The 17,899-nt window shown below is 46.1% G+C and overlaps 1 long non-coding RNA gene across 1 annotated transcript; it reads left to right on the top strand.

Annotated features, from left to right (window-relative positions):
• Positions 1–7,274: 7,274 nt before the first annotated feature.
• On the top strand, positions 7,275–16,383 carry LOC128898548 (uncharacterized). The gene is made up of 3 exons (XR_008462880.1): positions 7,275–7,431; positions 13,905–14,083; positions 16,199–16,383. It is a non-coding gene; the product is annotated as an uncharacterized LOC128898548 (long non-coding RNA).
• Positions 16,384–17,899: the final 1,516 nt, after the last annotated feature.

Raw genomic sequence — 17,899 nt, 5'->3', positions numbered from 1 at the left:
GGGAGGCAGCAGCAGGGCATTCCAGAGAAGCAGACCCCTCTTGGCTCAAGTCCACTATGCCTCTGGGTCCAGCTGCAGAATGGGAATATGAATACGACCAGTGCCATGTTTTATGGTGCAAGTAAAGCATTCAGAGATTATCTGTACTTGCACCTCATGGTGTTTAAGGCTGTAAGGGTATTATGAAACCTACTGCCAAAAAGTGAATGCAGGTCTGGATTAACACTCCACCTGGAGGGTGCTTGATCTCTCTCTGATCCAAACAAAGTCTTGTCATGCTTTGTTCATTTGGACTAAGCCCTTCTAAGAAGAAAGGGAAAGTGTCTCTGTGTAGTTCTTGTCCTCTCTACTGTGGATGACAACCAGCAGTGCTCACAGTATCTGTCTGCAGCCTGAGAAGGGCAAGTCCCAGACAGGCTCCAGACTCATGCTTATAGCTGTCCCCACATATTTTTCAGTCTGCCTTCCCTCCCCCCCCCCCCTTTTTTTCAGTGATCATTTAGAAAGCAGGACAAGAAGAGAGAAGTAAAGCCTCACTGAACAGCTCACAGATTAAATTCTTGACTCTAGAAATAGGTGTCATTATATGGACTTTTATAGTTCATACTCTTGGCTAGATTGTTGTGATAGTGTTGTGTCTCTTTGATTTATGACACATAATGTCTAACAGTCAATGGCACATTTCTTCTCTATGTATCCACCCCATTTAGCACATTTCTAAAGCTTGGAAGGACAACCAGAGCTCTCAAATTGCCTCTTGAGATATGGCGTGCTTAAAATGGTGACACATGATGGACAGTGGGGGGAGATGGTTTCACTGGTCTGTTGGCTTTATTTCCTACAATTCTAAATCAGGTGTGACATGAAAGAAGTTATTTGTACACCATATGGTGACCTGAGGTTTTGAAGGCCATCTTCTTCCAAGAGCAGTAGCTGTCAACCTGTCACTTGTGGAAGGAAAGCAAGAAAAGCAATTCTAGTCGGCTTAAATTCACTGTACAGGAGCTGCATCACTGCAGAGAGTCCAGAAAAGGAAATTAAACCAGTCAGAACTCACTGTCTTAAGGACACTTTCAAGTTAAAAGTCTTTGGTTCCCATGGCAAATTTAATATTCCACTGAAAACCAGTTGCTTCATGATCTCAACATCTCTCCTAGTGAAAGAATGGGCATGGAGATTGAGCCTTCTTGAAGGAAATCAGTCTGTAGATGCTGGAATTCAGTAAATTCCTTGTTAGAGGTCATTTTGCTGAGATGTTTCCTTCTAATTCATGCTCCATCAGCAGGCTCTTAGCAGATCACTCCCGCACAGCCCTCTGCCATGGCTATCCAGGAATAACTATCACTGGGAATTGTCTCAGCCTTTTCTGGGTTCTGTAACACTAAGAGACAGAGAGAGACTGACCCCTCTGTATGTGATGCTCAGAGGAGATGACCTGGGTACCTCTCATCAGTGTCTGACCATGCTGTATCCAGCTGCTTAACAGATGGGTCTGAAACAATACCCCCAGGCACAGAGTTCAAGCTTGGGCCAGGCTGGTCAGCCAAAGCTCTCTGCACTGACTCAATTGTCATCAAGGTTGTAGCATTGGTGGATGGCCAAGTATGGTCACCTGGCCCCTGACAACTGGGCTGAGACCACTGCTGTCATCAGCTAAATTACCTTGAATTGATGACCTGCAGATTTAAAGCACTACAACCCAGTCCCCGTTATGCACACAGCTCCCATTTCCTTTTGTATTTCTTTAATAGAAAAATAACAGGAAAAGCAATTACTGGCCATATGAAATTCAAGTCCACACTGTATTTCCTACAAGACTTCAAGCAACTCCTTGTTAAAGCAGATAAGTTAATCTATCTTTTGGTCCAGGTCACAGTAGGTTTTCAGCTTTAAATCACCGTGGCACAGTAACTAATGGCATTTGCCATAGAAATGATGTTAAAAAAACAAGGAATCAGGGCAATTATTAGGTGTATTTTTCCGGTGAAAACAAGCCACATAAAGACAGTGTCAGTGAAAGGGATGATTGATCATCTGCATTTTGCTCCCTTGTGTTTTCTTGCCCACTTTCTCTACAATGCAGCATTAACTGTTATGCAATTATTGTAATGAAATCTGCTAGAGGACTTTTCAGTCCTCTGGCACTGTCAGGAGGGGCTCAGCAGGACTTCCTACCTGTGGAGGCTGAAACTACATGGAAAGAGGAGCGTGGTCCCTTCAAACATTCAACTTTCAGAAAGACTAAGGTAAGAGCTTTACCAGAGTTCATTTTTTTCCATTTTGAATTCTTGCTATATGTTCCAGTCTTGACTCAGAGCTCATTAAAGTCAATGCTAAGACTCTTGTTGACTTTAATGAGCAGTGGTTTGAACCCTAAAGCTATTCAGTGATCAAAACTCCCACCAAACTGTAAATATGGAGGTGTTTACTTTGCATTGCAGGTAGAATATTTGGCTGTAAGGCAGAGATGCCTGGGATTGTTTTCTGCAGGGTCTCTGTGCCTCTTTCAGATGCCCAGCAGCTTTACTGGATTGTTTATAATTTTGTTTATTAGGTTAAATAAATTGAGCAGATTCAATCTCACCGTAGAACAGAAGCAAGTGAAAGGGACTGAAGTCAGTGAGTGAAATTTGGCCTCTCTTCCAATATGTATAGTTTTGCTCAGCTGTTGGCCACTGGTGTGAGAGAGCTTGTTCTCATGGTACATCTGGTCCACCCATGTGCCACAGCACCATGAGAAAAGTCCTAACACTGAACCTGCAACACAGATTTTGCAGTGGGCAATGAAGCAATGGGAAGAAAATCAATGCACAATAGGAGGGAAAAAAATGCAATACACATAGATATTTTATTTCAAGCCAGCTCAAAATAGTTTGTTTTTTTTTTAAGTCTGGGACAATCCCAAAGCTTGGAGCCCAGAGCTTCTCATTGAGTGGTATCATTCTGACCAGCCTTTAGGAAGGTGTGTCACTTGTTCTCTAGACTGCCACAACACCCTGGGATGCTGTAAAAATAGCTGGCAGTGCCTGACTGACAGGCAGGAGACATGTGACCCTAAATTATGATGTTTTCCTTTTCATGATTAAATGAATGCTGCCTTAGACAGAGGCTGAAATACATCTGTTTGCGGTGGGAGTGCCATTTTAGGCCCGTTTCTTTTGAAAATGGGGTTGGAATTGCCAGGGATCAGCAGAGCTATGGGCTCACAAAGAGGGCACTGTCTTTGAGGAATCTTTACATAAGCCCTGCACAACCGAGGCAACAGGAGTTTGCACAGCTGCTGCTGGAAGCAAACATGTACTTTTAGCTGACCTGGGCTGATGACTTTGGGCGTTAAATCTGACGCTTTCCAGATGTACAGACCTCCCCTGCCACAGTCCCCAAATGTTCAGTCCCCAGGTAAAAAGGAAAATAATAACAATAATAATAGCAATAATAAAAGGCCCCTGTAAATACCACACTGCAGTGTATATTCCAGAGCTGACATTTACAGATCATATGATCCAGCTTGAAGGTGAGCTGTCTTTCGAACAGTGTTTGAATCAGAGCTCATTAGTGCTTACATACCTCCCTCATCTTTGGTCAAGCATCTTCTTCAAGAAAGGTGGATGAATATCTACAGCTCCTACTACCTACTGGGAATTGGCAAATATCTGTCTGGGAGCACAAGAACCCCAGGGAATAGTCCTCCATCTGTGCTGGAGCCTAGGAGCATTCATGGGACAAAGGCATCCTGCCAAGTAGTTAGCAAAGGAAGTTTTGTGCTTCGTGGCAAAACAGAACCTTGCACATCAGAGGACAGACATACTGGTGAGGATGGGATGGGGTATTTGTGAAGTAGTGTCACTGGATGAGTTACAAGGAAGGTGCTGGCTGCTCCCCCCGCAGCATGCCCTGACCTGGACATGAACAAAGCCTGTCCCATACAACATCCTGGTCTCCAGGCTGGTGCAGTATGGGTTTGATGGATGGACCATTCAGTGGATAAAGAACTGGCTTGATGGCCGCACCCAAAGGGTGGCTCTCAATGGGTCCATGTCCCAGTGGAGGCCAGAGACAAGTGGAGTCCCTCAGGGATCAGTACTGGGACCAGTCTTGTTTAATATCTTTGTTGGCAACATGGACAGTGGCATTGAATGCACACTCAGCAAGTTTGCTGATGACACCAAGCTGTGTGGTGCAGCAGACATGCTGGAGGGAAGGGAGGCCATCCAGAGGGACCTTGACAGGCTGGAGAGCTGGGCCCATGACAACCTCATGAGGTTCAATGAGACCAAGTGCAAGGTCCTGCATCTGGGTCAGGGCAATCCCAGGCACCGATATAGGCTGAGCAGCGACTGGCTTGAGAGCAACCCTGAAGATAAGGACCTGGGGGTGCTGGTGGATGAGAAGCTCAACATGAGCCACCAGTGTGCCCTCGTAGCCCAGAAAGCCAATCACATCCTGGGCTTCATCAATAGAAGCATAGCCAGCAGGTCAAGAGAGGTGATTATGCCCCTCTACTCCGCGCTGGTGAGACCCCACCTGGAGTACCGCATCCAGTTCTGGAGCCCCTATTACAGGAAAGATCTGGAGGTGCTGGAGCATGTCCAGAGGAGGGCCATGAGGATGACTGGAGAGCTGGAGCACCTCTGCTATGAGGACAGACTGAGGGAGTTGGGGCTATTCAGTCTGAAGAAGAGAAGGCTCCAAGGAGGCCTAATTGTGGCCTCCCAGTATCTTAAGGGGCACTACAAGAAAGCTGGGGAGGGACTTTTTAGGGTGTCAGGACTAAGGGGAAATGGAAAAAACCTAGAAATGGGTAGATTCAGATTGGATGTTAGGAAGAAGTTGTTCCCCGTGAGGCTGGTGAGACACTGGAGCAGGTTGCCCAGGGAGGTGGTGGAGGCCCCATCCCTGGATGTTTTTAAGGCCAGGATGGATGTGGCTCTGGGCAACTTGATCTAGTGTGAGGTGTCCCTGTCCATGACAGGGGGCTGGAATTAGATGACCCTTGAGATCCCTTCCAAGCCTAACAATTCTATGATTCTATGAATCCATCTGTGCTGCTGCAGGTTACAAGCTGGGCTCTAGAAGTCACCGATGACTGCACAGCAGGATCTGGGATGATACTGTTCACTTGATTCTCAGAAGTAAATGGAACCTCATCCTTGCTCCAGACCCAGCATAAATTATTTTCCACCCTAGACTGGCTATTTTTATCAGTAATTCTCTCCCCCATGAATCCTTGCAGCCCTTGGATGTTGAGATGTTCTCAGGGAGAGTGATGGAAGGGTGTGTGATGCCTGAAGAGGATCACTTATTTTATTCCATTTTATTTAGGTGTGGTATTTATAAAGGCTCTGAAATTGGCAGTGAGAGAAAGGCAAATATTCTTCTGAACTGGAGACCATCCCAACACAGACAGCTGCAGCCCAGCCTCTCCTCAATCTCCCTGCCAGCTTCTCTCAAGCATGACTTGGTTTGAGGACCACCTTCAATGAGATCAAAAGGTGATTTTCCCAGTGCTTGCTCCACAAGCCACTTCACTTTCACACCGCCTGTCAAATGGGTGGTGAGTATTCAAGGCAGGAATGAATTCTGGCCTCCCTTAGTTGAACCATGAATGACCTAGGGGAAGACAAAGGTGCAATGAAGGTCAAAATAGATCCGAGAGAGCCTGCGAAGCCCTGGAGATGTATTCTTGCCATGATGAGCTGGGGCATTCAGGAAGGTGGTTACTCAAAAATATTTCCCATCAGCTGGCAATTTTTTAATTTCTCCAGCCTGAGGGATTGCCTGTTATCCTGGGAAAGGATCCGGGGAATATGAGGCAGACAGCTGCTGGGAGAGGGTGTCTGTTTGGTGCCCATTTCTGCATGGCTTTTCAGGTACAGAGCAGTAAGCTTCTCACATCTCCTTTCTTGCTTTCCTACTGTTGCAGCGCTGTGAAAGAAAGGTTTGCTCCCTTGAAACCTTTGTTTATCTCTTGTGGTGAAGAAACCAATGTTTTCAACATTTTCCTGGAGTTAAATTTCAAAACATCTTGGTTTGCAGAGGGAAAGAAGTTTTACTCTGACATTTTTTTCATCTAAAGTAACTGTTTTGTCATGCTCCAAACTGGCATGCTTCACTTTAGTTAACCCCAAAAGATTTGCCTTAACTCTGTTCAACCCAAACATCAGCCTTGAATTGTATTTCTCCCTGGCAGCTCTCATCCAGGAACTTGATATCCATATCAGGGGACAAGACATAGCTACTGTCGTATCTCACAGTGCTTGGGGTCCACTCCACATCATGTCAGATGTAGTCCTTTAGGAAACACCCTGCAGGAAAGATGAAACATCTAAACCACAGCTCCATTGAGGCAGTGTACTTATAGGGAAATGAGATTTTAATGGTTTATTGAACATGTTCAAACCAAAACATAGTTTTCTGATTTTGTTTCAATTTGCCCTAAAGAAAATACTGCTTCTTGACTTGTCTCAATTGGAAAGAAAAGAAAAAAAAAGAGAAAGAGAGAGAGAGGGAAAGAAGTGTATTTTTATTTCTTTATGCTGAAAGAAAAGAGGGTTCCAAATCAGGATGGTTTTCTCCCTGAAAATTTCAGTTTTGAGAAAACTGCCTCTTTACTGGGCAGCCTTCCCAAAGGGAATCCCCAGCCAGCCCCAGCGCTAATATCAGTGCACAGACTTTGGAGCTGATCCAAAGGTCATTCACACCATTAGACATTTTTATCGTGGACTTGAATAAACTTTGGACCAGGCTCTTTTGGCAGGATCACACACAGTCTGGAAACCTAAAATTAAACCCTGATTTGGAGCCATCCACAGCTTTTCAGCAACCATGATGGTACACAGGTATGAACTTGTCAGAGAGAAGGCAGTGAGGTGATTTGGCCACCTCTGTGGCCGGAGTATCTTTAGCTGTCTGTTGAATAAACAAGGGGGAACAGAGTGTTCTACAAGCTCAGCGTTAAGCTCTTGATGAAGAATTTCCCTGTGAAACATCAACCACAGAAGGATCAGATGGAAGACATTGTGTCAAAAGATGAAAGGTTCTGTCCCAGAAGAGTAGAAGATCTGGTCAAAGCAAGGAATTTGCACTTTTTCTGTTCGCATCCTGTCCTCATTTTGAGAGAAGGCTGCAAGAATCAAGAGTGAGAAGAAAACCCTTGGTCAAACAAACTGTTATCCTCTTGTTCCTGCTGGCCTTTGCTCTGCACCATGAAGGGACTCCTCTGCACGTGCTGACTGACGGTGACTTACAGGCTGTAATTGCCATGTCTAAACCCTTTCACCTGAAGCCTGCTCCAGCTCTCTGCAGTGACCCAAGTCAATCTGTGTGTGGAAAAAGCAAAGTGTTTCCAGCACCTCAATTTTATTTCTGCTGCCACAAATGAAGTTGTGTCTGTAACTGCTTGCTGGATGCTGAATCACTGACTGAACACAAGTAAGTGGTCACTTGCTGCTTTGTGATAGCCACATTTTCAGCAACATTGTTTGCATTCAAAACAAACAGTATTCTCATAGTCAAATTCATGCCGTATTTTTAATGGTTTAATGACTCAATTGGGAAACTAAGTGTGCAGAAAATTACAGAGATTTTAGCTTTATGGAACCTTTTCAGGGTCACTAAGTCTCTGTGGGGATGCTCTTCTGAAAAAGGCAATTGCAATGGAGAACGAGTATGTTTGGCATATGAGATCTGGGAGGATAGAGTGAGGAACAGGTGGTTGTACCATGTCAGGATATGAATGCAGAGGGAGAGGGATAAGATGATGAGGAGAGATGGAGAAAGTTAGAGGCACTTGGTCAGGTGGCAGTGGGCTTGGTTATGCCAACAGATTGTGGTGGATTCCAGTCCTACTTCCCCTGGTGCTAGTGACAGCATCCTACTAGAGCAATGTTGTTGGCTGTGGTCAAGCCACCAGGCAGTCCATCCAAAGGGCTTCATCTTCAGATGGTTGGTCCATTTCCATCCTACACATCTTTATCCGTCTCTCTGGGAACCAGATATTTAGGTTTCTATCTGCAAGAGGAAAGAAAGAGCCTACCCTGTTCATGAGGTTTATAGCAGCCACTCTTTTCTAGGGGTCCTTCATCAGCTGGTTGCTGTGATTGTCCTGGTTCCCCAGACACCTCTTGCAGTGGCTGCAGTCTCTGTTTAAGGGTGTTAAGTTGTGGCAGTAATAATGCTGGCCCTGGTGAGAATACAAATGTGGAGTTTGTTGATCCTGGACTGCAAAGCAGTACTACTGCCTGGCAACTACACCACAAGAGCTGGCAGGCAGACCTATTTCCAGTACACTTTTCTGAAAGGGGAAAGGGTGTTTTCAAATTCTTCTTTCCCTTTCTTTCCTCCAAGTCAGAGCCTGCCAGGAAGATTTTGAGAGGCGCTCTGGTGCTTGTCTCTGCCTCTCAAGCTGAGTATCATGGCTGGGCTTTTTCTCTAGGACTTGGACATCCAGATAACTCTGCTAGGTCTGAGCAGTAGGTGGGGATCAGCAGGAGGTTGAAGGTGAGACAATGCACCCCAACACCTTGGGTGGAGGAGGAGAAGAAACGAGGTGCTGGCAATGTGTGGTTTTGAGGGACTCCTCCCAGAAATGAGGGTCACTTCTAATAATCTGTCAGACAAAAAGGCTGATTCTGAAACTACGAGCCAGGTTGTCAGATGCTCATGTTGTCACACACTGCAGGGAACATCACATACTGGTGCCCCATCACTGAAGAACTGCAGTGTGTGCCAAATGTGCTTGGCTGAAGCAGGATCTCTGCTCAGCTGTCCTATGGCTTACTGTGAGCTGGTGGTGTGTCACACTTCCACTCCGCATTACCCAGGGATGTCAACTCCTGCAGATAATTCAAGAGGGAAATCTGCAGATTTCTGCCTTTACTACTGATATTTGCTGAATCTGCAGTGTTCAACCAAAGATCTCCAAGTCAGGGACAGGCTGTTCTAAGGCTGTATTTTGCATCTGGATTGGTGGGAGTGTCTTACATGACAGAGGAAGGGTAGAAACTGTGGGAAATGGGGCTTATGAGCTGTGTCTGTCACTGGTGCTTTGCCATTGCCACCATCCCCTCTACAAAGAAACCCACAGACCATTTTTGGGAGCAGTACATTGTCCTAAGCACAGTCATGTGCTCAGTGCATGCAGTGGTTAAATGTGTGTGTTAGGGGCCAACTTTTCACTGAAGCTTGCTTCCGTTTTAGTTTCTCTCCTGAATGTTCAGTGTTTGGAGGCCTGAGCTAAACATGAGTGAAAGTGTGCCAGGGGGCTTTGCTGGGGTTATTCACCAGCAGAACAACTATGCCAGCAAATTAGGGAGAAAACAAGCACCATCTGATCTGCTCTTGCCCAAGGGCAACACTAATTTATGCATCCTGTTTGCTCTGTATAACTTGGGGGACACATATGTTACCCTGTCCAAGCAGCTACAAAAACACTGTGGACCCTTTGTGGCCCCTGGGAGGCCTTGTGCCCATGGGTCCCACTGTGAATTAGACATTGCTCCACGGTGAAGCTTTGTGTTTAGGATGGGGCAAATGCAGAGCACAGAATGGCCCTCATACAGATGTTCCTGCGTGTCATTGTGATGTTAAAATGACCTGGGTTAATCTGGGGAGCAGTTGCATCATTCAGAGTGGAACAATAATCGGGAAGGTGTGCTCCCATGGCTACCTGTCGTGTCATCTGTGGTGTGCCTGTCACAACAGACAGTGCAAAGGAAGAGAGATCCCTCACCTCTTCCCTTCTTCCTCCCCTCACCACAGTGGATCTGCTGCTGCCTTTGGGGCAGGAAAACCTCTGTAATTATTTCCCTGCCAAGTTTTGCAGTGTGGGGAAGAATATATAATACTCTTTCCCTAATGAAACTGCACACTTCTCTCACCTTCTAAACTAAACCTCCTGTGAACTTGCTCTCTAGTTTCTTCAGCCCCAGGGAAGGAAGGCAGCTAAACCTACAGTGTAGCTCTTCCCATCCATTTTCTGGGCCAACAATGATCAGCTACAGAGTAGTCTCACTTTGGATGGAGCAACTACAATACTGCTGTTGTGACCATTTTTGTCTGGGTGCCTTGTGGTATGTTGCCACTGTAGGAGACAAGCATGCTGGTTGTGGGGGATTTAGCTAGCCCAGAAGACATTAGCTGTGGAGGCTGGGCAGCCCAGCAGCTAATGTTAAGATGAAACAAAGCCTGGAGGGCTGAGCTGGTGACCCGGACTGGTATCTTGGTGTCTTTGCAAAAAGCAGTCCAGTAATTGGTGAAGTCTGCAGGTCTCCATAAGGGAGCAAAGCACCAATCCAGTGTAGTTAAGGCAATGCCGCTTCCTATCTGCCCAGGGATCATTTTTCAAGTGCACCCTCATGGGCTATGACTTTTCAGTGCTTTCATCGTTAGTTTACCCTTTACAGCAATAACACCTTTCAATATCAGTTACCTGTCAGTGCTCTTATGAAGACGGAAAAGCCTGTGGATGCAGAGGGGCTGTGGGGGGTTCACTCCTTCCAGCAGCAGCATGGCTTCAGTGTGGAACTGGGCAGGGATGTCAGTTTGCCTGTCAGTTTGCATGAAATGTATCCCAGAACACATCACCTGCCACCAAGGTACATCCACCTCAGGGTAAAAGACAGCAGCTGTTTCATCACTTGCAGAAAGAGTGATAGAAGAACATAATGCATAGCTGAAATTCAGAGGGGATCTGTGTTGGCAAAAGTCAGTTGCTCTGTTTCAAAATAGTCTAGAGGGAGAGGTTAATGCCTAGGGATTGTACAGGCACAACCTTGATTTTCCATCTGCTTTGATGTCTCAATTAGCAGACCTCAGAGCAAGGGCAAGGGGGAGGTGCTTCTTGGCTATTTCCAGCTTTTTTAGGGGGAAGGGGAAAAAAAGGTTTATTTATTAGAACAGGCAAGTCACAATTAACTGAGAGATTGTTAAAGGAATTTGGAGCCTGTGGGATTTATGACAAGGTGATGAAAAAGGAACTCTGATAGTTACCCAATAAGCTTCTGTTTTCCAAGAACATAAAGTGAAAAAAAATTTAAAATGAGGATTCTTTTTTTATGAATGGGTTCTTGTGGTGTGCAGGCTGCTAACACTATCAACAGTGTTTCTGGGGAACTCCAGGCATCTAATCAATCTTCATTCTGTATGAAAATGTTCCAAATTATACAAAAACCACATGGCTTCTCCTCTTTGTAGGGAAAAACCTAACCTGACCCCATCTGTGCTCCAGAATAGCTAAACCCCAACTTAGGGCTAATTCCAGCAAGATCTGTGATGCATTTTCATTGTCATAGCACTCAGAAGAAGGCACTTTGTGTAAGGATTCAGCTTCCCTTAGGAAAAGAGGGAGTTGTTCTAGGGAATATGTGGAGGGAAAGATGGAGCTGGAATCATGCAATGTACCTCCAGGTCATTCCTAGGTCAGGGCAGATGTATTCCTGATCCTCACCTGCCAGACATCGACTATGCCCACTTATTCCATCCTCTCAGGTTTGTGTCCTGTTATTTGGTGTGTGCAAGGTTTAGAGTTTGTTGGGTCAAGACAGTATCAGCCACAGTTTGAGACATCTCTTGCCTGTCTCCAAGGCCAGCTTTATTATCTACTGAAGCTGTGAATCAGAAGCACAGCTATGGGACAGCTGGAGGCCAGTCTTCAGTGTACCAAGATGCCCAAGCAAGTCCAGACCACATAACATTCACTGTGCACCATGCAGTCTATTTGGGCAGGCAGTTTGAAGATGCAGGCACATCAGCCTGGAGGCTATATCCAAGGCCATTATTCACATCTCTGTTCAACAGCAGGGGAAACACTGAAGAGTTTTTTGAGGGGCAAATTAGGGTCATTCTGGTATTTTCCAGATAAGTCCAGTCACAAAAGGGGGCCAGAGAAATGAGTTGTCCAGCATCAGCCACGAGGGCAGAGCCACAGCTTTCCCAAGCCAGCACTACAGTCCTGCCCTTCCAATTATCTGCACGAGCTTGTTTCTCCTGGAGACTCCTTGCTGCCAGAGTCATCCCCATAGGTTCCATTCCTCTGTCAGATGCTGGCATGCTGTCCACTCCTGCTCAAACACAGACCTGTGGCAGGCCATCCCTTGCACAGAGTATGTTACAATCCCTCTTTCAACTGCAAAGTGGTTGGAAGCAGTCATCTTCAGACAACATCTCTTCCAACACTGAGGGGGTGATTACTGTCACTTGGCCTTGTGACACACACGTGCCACAGACATGGTATGAAATAAGTACTTGTTAGGTGTATGTACCTAAAAATGCATGTTCACAAGGCAAAGGCAGATTTTCCTTTGAAGAAAAGGGACTGCTGCTGAGAAGATGTTATCCTTTGAAGAGTAGTAGCCTGGCTCATAAATTACCCTGCTGTTTCCTCAAGATCTTGTGCAGAAGTGTAGTGCATCCTCGTCACTGGTTTCAAAGCCCAATTCAAACCAAAGTGAACTGCATCAAGTCATCTCTGGATATCAATTGAACATTGAATAGCTCTGGAGATCAAAAGAAAAAAATCTACAGACAAAACAAATGAGTAGGCTATTTAGAAATAGGCTGCACTCACAGGGCTTGCATCCGGTTTTCAAATCCCAGCAAATATGGAGGAGAATTTTTGGTCTCAGTTCAGTGATCAGTGTGTAAAAGGAAAATTAAAGGCAACATGACGTAGCAGAGCACTAGGCTGGGACCCCTTAGGTGGCTGGGCTATCTGGGTCACTGGAACTTCTCTGAGCCTCACCTTTTCAGGTTGTATAATAGAGGACATACTACTCTTTGGCAGCACGTTTCAGCAGTGAGCAGGATTCATGCACTTTCTCATTTTAGTGAATGGAAGCAACTTGTCAGAGTTGAAAGTGGTTAAGATGGTCTTTAGAACTGTGGTGGCTTATCTAAATGCAGTGAAGCAGCTGCAGCCTAATTTTCCCTGTCCAGCAGTAGGGTACTCTGCAGTGTTAGCAGTATATGTAGTGTATCCAAGTTCACTTGCAAAATGATGCTTTCATGAGAAAGTTCATGGTATCTTTCTGTCACTGCTGTCCCTTGGGTATTTGGGTCAGTAAAGGCTATGCCTGCAGGGTGGTCTGTAACTTGGAAGGAAAGATAAGCACTCTTCCATTGAGCTAACACATTGGCTAGTAACTGCAGAGCGGATCATATGTTAAACTGAAGATACTCTGGATTGTCATGGATCACCTTGACACTGCCAAATGAGGAACTGCATCTAGTGGAAGGAAAGGCTGCAGGCAGCAGAAAACAAGCTTTGCTCAGAAGCTGGCATTAGTTGGACTTAAGTGATCTCTTACTAGTCAAGGTTTCTCAACCTGTTGATTAGCCTGGAGTCTAAGTGTGCAAGGGCAGTGATGTGGCTAAGAGCTAGGACTTAGGATCACTAGATACCATTTTAGGGGCAGGAGCAACACAGAAGCAACAGGAGACGCTTTTAGCAGTGCCTTTTATTAAGACATTATGGGAAAACCAGTTGCTGAATTTCAGTCCTTTGAGCTCCTCATGTAAGAAAGTCCTCTTTGGTTGTTCATGGCATAAACGGCAGTCGTGAGAGCCGAAATCTGTCCTTGGGGCCTTTCTGTTTGTTTGTGAGGGTTTTAACTGGTACATCTGCTGTCTCTGCTTGTACTCAACACAACCCTGCTTCAGGCAGACAGCTGGCCGTGAGCCCAGTAACCGGCCTGAATGGCCCTGACTAGGCTCACCTGGGCTTCCCACCCACGTTCTCCGCCTGTGGGCTCTGTGAGCCTATTTAAGTTCAGATCTGAGCTGCTTTTCTCTCCTTGAGCTATTTTGTAGGAATGTATGCCAGTACTTCCAACAAGCCATGCTAGCGCTCTGCTGTGGACCTTGATGGTGTGGTCTCATCTGCTAACTCTGGTTTTGTTTTGACCTAGGATGTACCTTTTCACTATGGACTTGCTTGGTGATGTCTGAACTGTATCTGACCCTGACCTGACACCCCAACTTAACCTCAGACCCACCCCATCAGCAGGGACTTCCATGATGATGTGGATTCCACTGATCAGCTGAAGTTAGATGGCATCTTCATGCCTGTTCTGCTTGCTTTGCTCAGGTATTGTGGGGCTGTGTGTTGGCTGGCAAGTGCCTGGCACTGCTTACCTTGTTACCATGCTTGATATTTGGCTCCCTGTCCTTGACAGAGCAGCTAGGCTTTGATGGTCCCTTTATGAGGAAGATGCATCATTAGGCACAGTATTCCTAACCTTTGTTCTCCTGCCTCAGCCTACCAGTGTCATGCACATGGGTGTGCTGTCTCCCTGGAGCTGGACATGCAGCTGTCTTCCAGCAGAACCTCAGCCCTACAGCCCAGCTCTCACTGCACACAGTCTAACATCTAGACAGCATTAGCTAGTGAGTAGCTCCAGAGTCTGGTACAAGGCTCTTTGTTCCCACAAAAGAGGGAGAAAGAAAATAAGTCCTCTGAGGTGAACCTGCCTATACAAATGTTTTCCTACTTGATGAATGTTTTTTTTAAAATATAAAACACCTGCTGTCTGACTAAATGCACCTCAAGGAGAAAGAGGTAGTGTCTGGGGCAGGTAAGCCTGCCTGAACCTTCTCAAACATGTTTGGAAAAACAGTCAACTGGAATATTCTGTTGGTGCCTCAGCACCACTGCAGTGGCCTTTGTTGCCCAGAAAGCTTGGTTGCCAGCATTCATATGACCAAACTGAGTGTCTGATGTATTTAGTGGTGTGTACAGGCTCCAATGTCTCTCAAGGGACCAGTCTTTCTCATGCACTACAAAGCCAACTTCTGCCAAGGCAGTTATCCGAATTCTTTGCTGAAAGTAACATGGTCTAGGTGAGGGATGGAGAAATAACACCCTGTGTCCTAACACCCCTCAGGCCTTGGACCTAGTTTGCCCTTCTCTTGACAATCATTTTGTTGATTTTTTTTTTTGGTGGAGTGCCAAGATCAGGTATTCTTGAAGTCCCTGGCATTCCATGTGCTGCACAACAACCCTCAAAACTTGTGGGGTAAAGGTAGGTTAGGGAGGTGTTGAAGGTCTCCTGGTTTGGATGACTACAATAGCAGTGGCGTGTGTCCCCTCATGACTGTTCCTGAGCCATGTGAGCAAGTGGCTCATCCCAGGTCAAAACTGGGGCAGGGTGAGGCCTAGATTGCCTGACTGCTGGTTCTTTCCTTCCCACCCTGCAGACTATGAAAAAACACTACAATTTTATTTATCTAGGAAACCAAAGCTGCTCTGACAGCCAAACTGGTCCTCTAAATGAGTGGGAAAAATGCATAGTTTGAACCCTTCCTGTGGAACACGCATGCGCTTGCTCTTTCCTTCTTGAATAGTGTCACGGAAAACTGGGAAAATGCGGCAAGAAATCTGCCCTGCACTCTCCTTGTCTCTGCTTTCAGTGTGTTTTTACTTCTTTCCAAAACAGTTAGATTTCCGTACAAAGAGGTTTGGGACTTTGCTTTGAGTTTCTTGGCTCTTCTCAGTTCATGTCTCCCTGGCCCTGCCTCTACTCGAACAGAGGCTTTTGTACGCAGTATATGAGGTTGAACTGAAGGCAAATATTATTACAGTCTCATGTTCTGAATCGACACCAGCCAAGCCTCCCTCTGCACTGCTCTAGCAGGCTTTCATGTCATGTTTCTCCTTTCTCCAAAGGTCTGTCTGTGCCCTTCTTCAGCATGGTCATCTGAGTCCTCTTACTTTGCAGGGCAGGACTGCAGACAGTGCTGTAGAGTAAAAAACTCTGACTTGCAGTCACTGCCTGCATAACTAGGATGGGGTTGAACAACTGAAATCCAGCTGTTTTGTCTGGGGAAAGCAAGTGCTGAGACTTCCAGTGGCCTTCTCAGTCACAAGAGAGAAAGCAACAGTAAGATCCCTGTCTGTGGACAGGGAGCTGCACAGAGTTCAAATATTAAAGAGGTTTGAAAGAAAGCCACTCCTCCAGGGACAGGGTGGGAAGAAGTAACTGGAAGATAGCATCCAAGACCAGCCTTGAAGCTGCTAATAGACTTTTCATTATCTCTCCCTATTTCTCTCGTGTGACTTTTTTCACACCCTTTGTTGGTGTCCTCCTCTTTCAGCTGCTCCACTAATTACTTCCTTGCTTAACTTTGAAGCCTTCAGCAGCTGTTATTTATTTTCCCTTTCAGATGGTGAATTGTTTTCATCCTTTGCTCTCTGCTTTGGTAGGCGCAAACAGAAGGAGCTGGCAAGCAGGAGAAGAGGTGTGGAGGATGGAGGAAGCTAAACCAGTAAGGAAACCCTTTGTGAGACATGCTGAAGACACTCTTTCTCTAATCAAATGTTCCTGCATGGCAAGTGCTTTAGACCCGAGGAAGCTATGGTCTGTGATATGCTGCCTGGTGGTGGTGAAGTACCTTGCTTGGAGAAATTAGTGGTAAGTTCTTGTTGGGATTTGGTGGTGTGGGCTTTTTTCCAGTTTTCCAGGAGTATTTTCCCACCTTAGTCTTTGATAGCACATGAACTGGATTTGACAGAAGTTATATGTACTGCTAAAGCCTTAAGGTATGCTGAAGTGTTAGATTTGATACTGGGAGAATAGAGAGAATTCGGTATGGTTGCCTCTGGGTTTAAGGGGAAAAAAGCCATTTAACTTCATGGTTCAGTAGAGGATAAAGCATTATGAGCCAATAATTGCAATATCTATCTAAATGCTCACCCTGCCATGTCCTTTTGTGTCCCCATCAAGCTCAACTGCTGTTCCTGTTGACCAATCTCTTCCACTGTTTGCCACTGATGGTTCAAAGGCATCCTTCACCCTGCCCCTCTGATGGAAGGCTGCATGGAGATGTAGCTAGGTGTGGGTCTGGCTCTCTATGGGAGCTGGTCCTTTGGTGTGACTGCTGTCTCCTATGAGCTGTTTGGCAGGGCTTCTTTAATCCTGTGCTCTCTGGAAAGTTTCCAGACTCTTTGTGCCTCTTGCAGACTCAGGGGCCAATATTCACATTGCTTTAATTTGTTCTTCAAATGAATCCCAATTATACCTGTAGGTGCCTGGCTGTTAAGGCAGTCATTTACTTCACGGCAGCTTAGCATGTTTTTTAAATGCTTGTTTTGCTTTGGGGGTTCTGTTCATTGCAAACCTGTAAAACAGCCCTGGAAAGAATTTCTTGGGGGGGAGGGGGGGGAAGAGGCCCAGAGTGAACCATGCTTCTTTTTCTGTTCACCCATAGGGCCATAAAAGAACTAAAGGATTGGTGCTGCTTTGCAACCTTTCCAACCTTGTTGACTCTGCCTTAGCTGGTTTGTCTATGAAAGACCTTGGGAGAATGGAATGGGAGATGTGCCACGGGCGTCCTGCCTGCATTCTCAGAATGGTACCAGTGTGGTTTTGTGTGAGGGGAGATGACTCTGAAGTGTCAAAGCATCTCTAATCTGAAAAGGTCTGCTTTGCCAGGACTGTAGAGATTTGCTGCACGGGTTGAATGCATGTTTATAGTGGGGTAAAGTGAGAGCAGCATCACTGAAACCAGCATGGTAGTGCTGGCTAATGCACTGGGCGGGGGGGGGGAAAGAGGTGGGGAAAGGCTGAGAGCAATGGGCCAGAGAAGCTGGGACGGGCTGAGAGGAGGTAGGGAGACTGCATTTCATTCTGCTCCATGCCAGTGGTGCTATAGAGTCAGGAACAGAGCTGCAGAGAAAAAGCACTTTGAGGAATCAGAGCAGCAGCTGCTGGCAGCCACAACACCAGTTGTGCTGAAGTGGGGGAAGCAGCCCTGCGCAGCCTATGAGGGCTGCATGAGCAGTAGTAGGTTTATGCTGCAGCAGCCAAAACTTTAAACAAACCAAGTCTGTCTAACCTCAAAGCTGCAGGCATTCATCAGTCTTCACAGAGGCAATGTGTCCTGGGGCCAACTGGGACCTTTGCCT

This window comes from Dryobates pubescens, chromosome 25 (assembly GCF_014839835.1).
Source record: "Dryobates pubescens isolate bDryPub1 chromosome 25, bDryPub1.pri, whole genome shotgun sequence".
NCBI classification, from domain to species: Eukaryota; Metazoa; Chordata; class Aves; order Piciformes; family Picidae; genus Dryobates; species Dryobates pubescens.
This window is presented reverse-complemented; position numbering and strand designations above follow the sequence as displayed.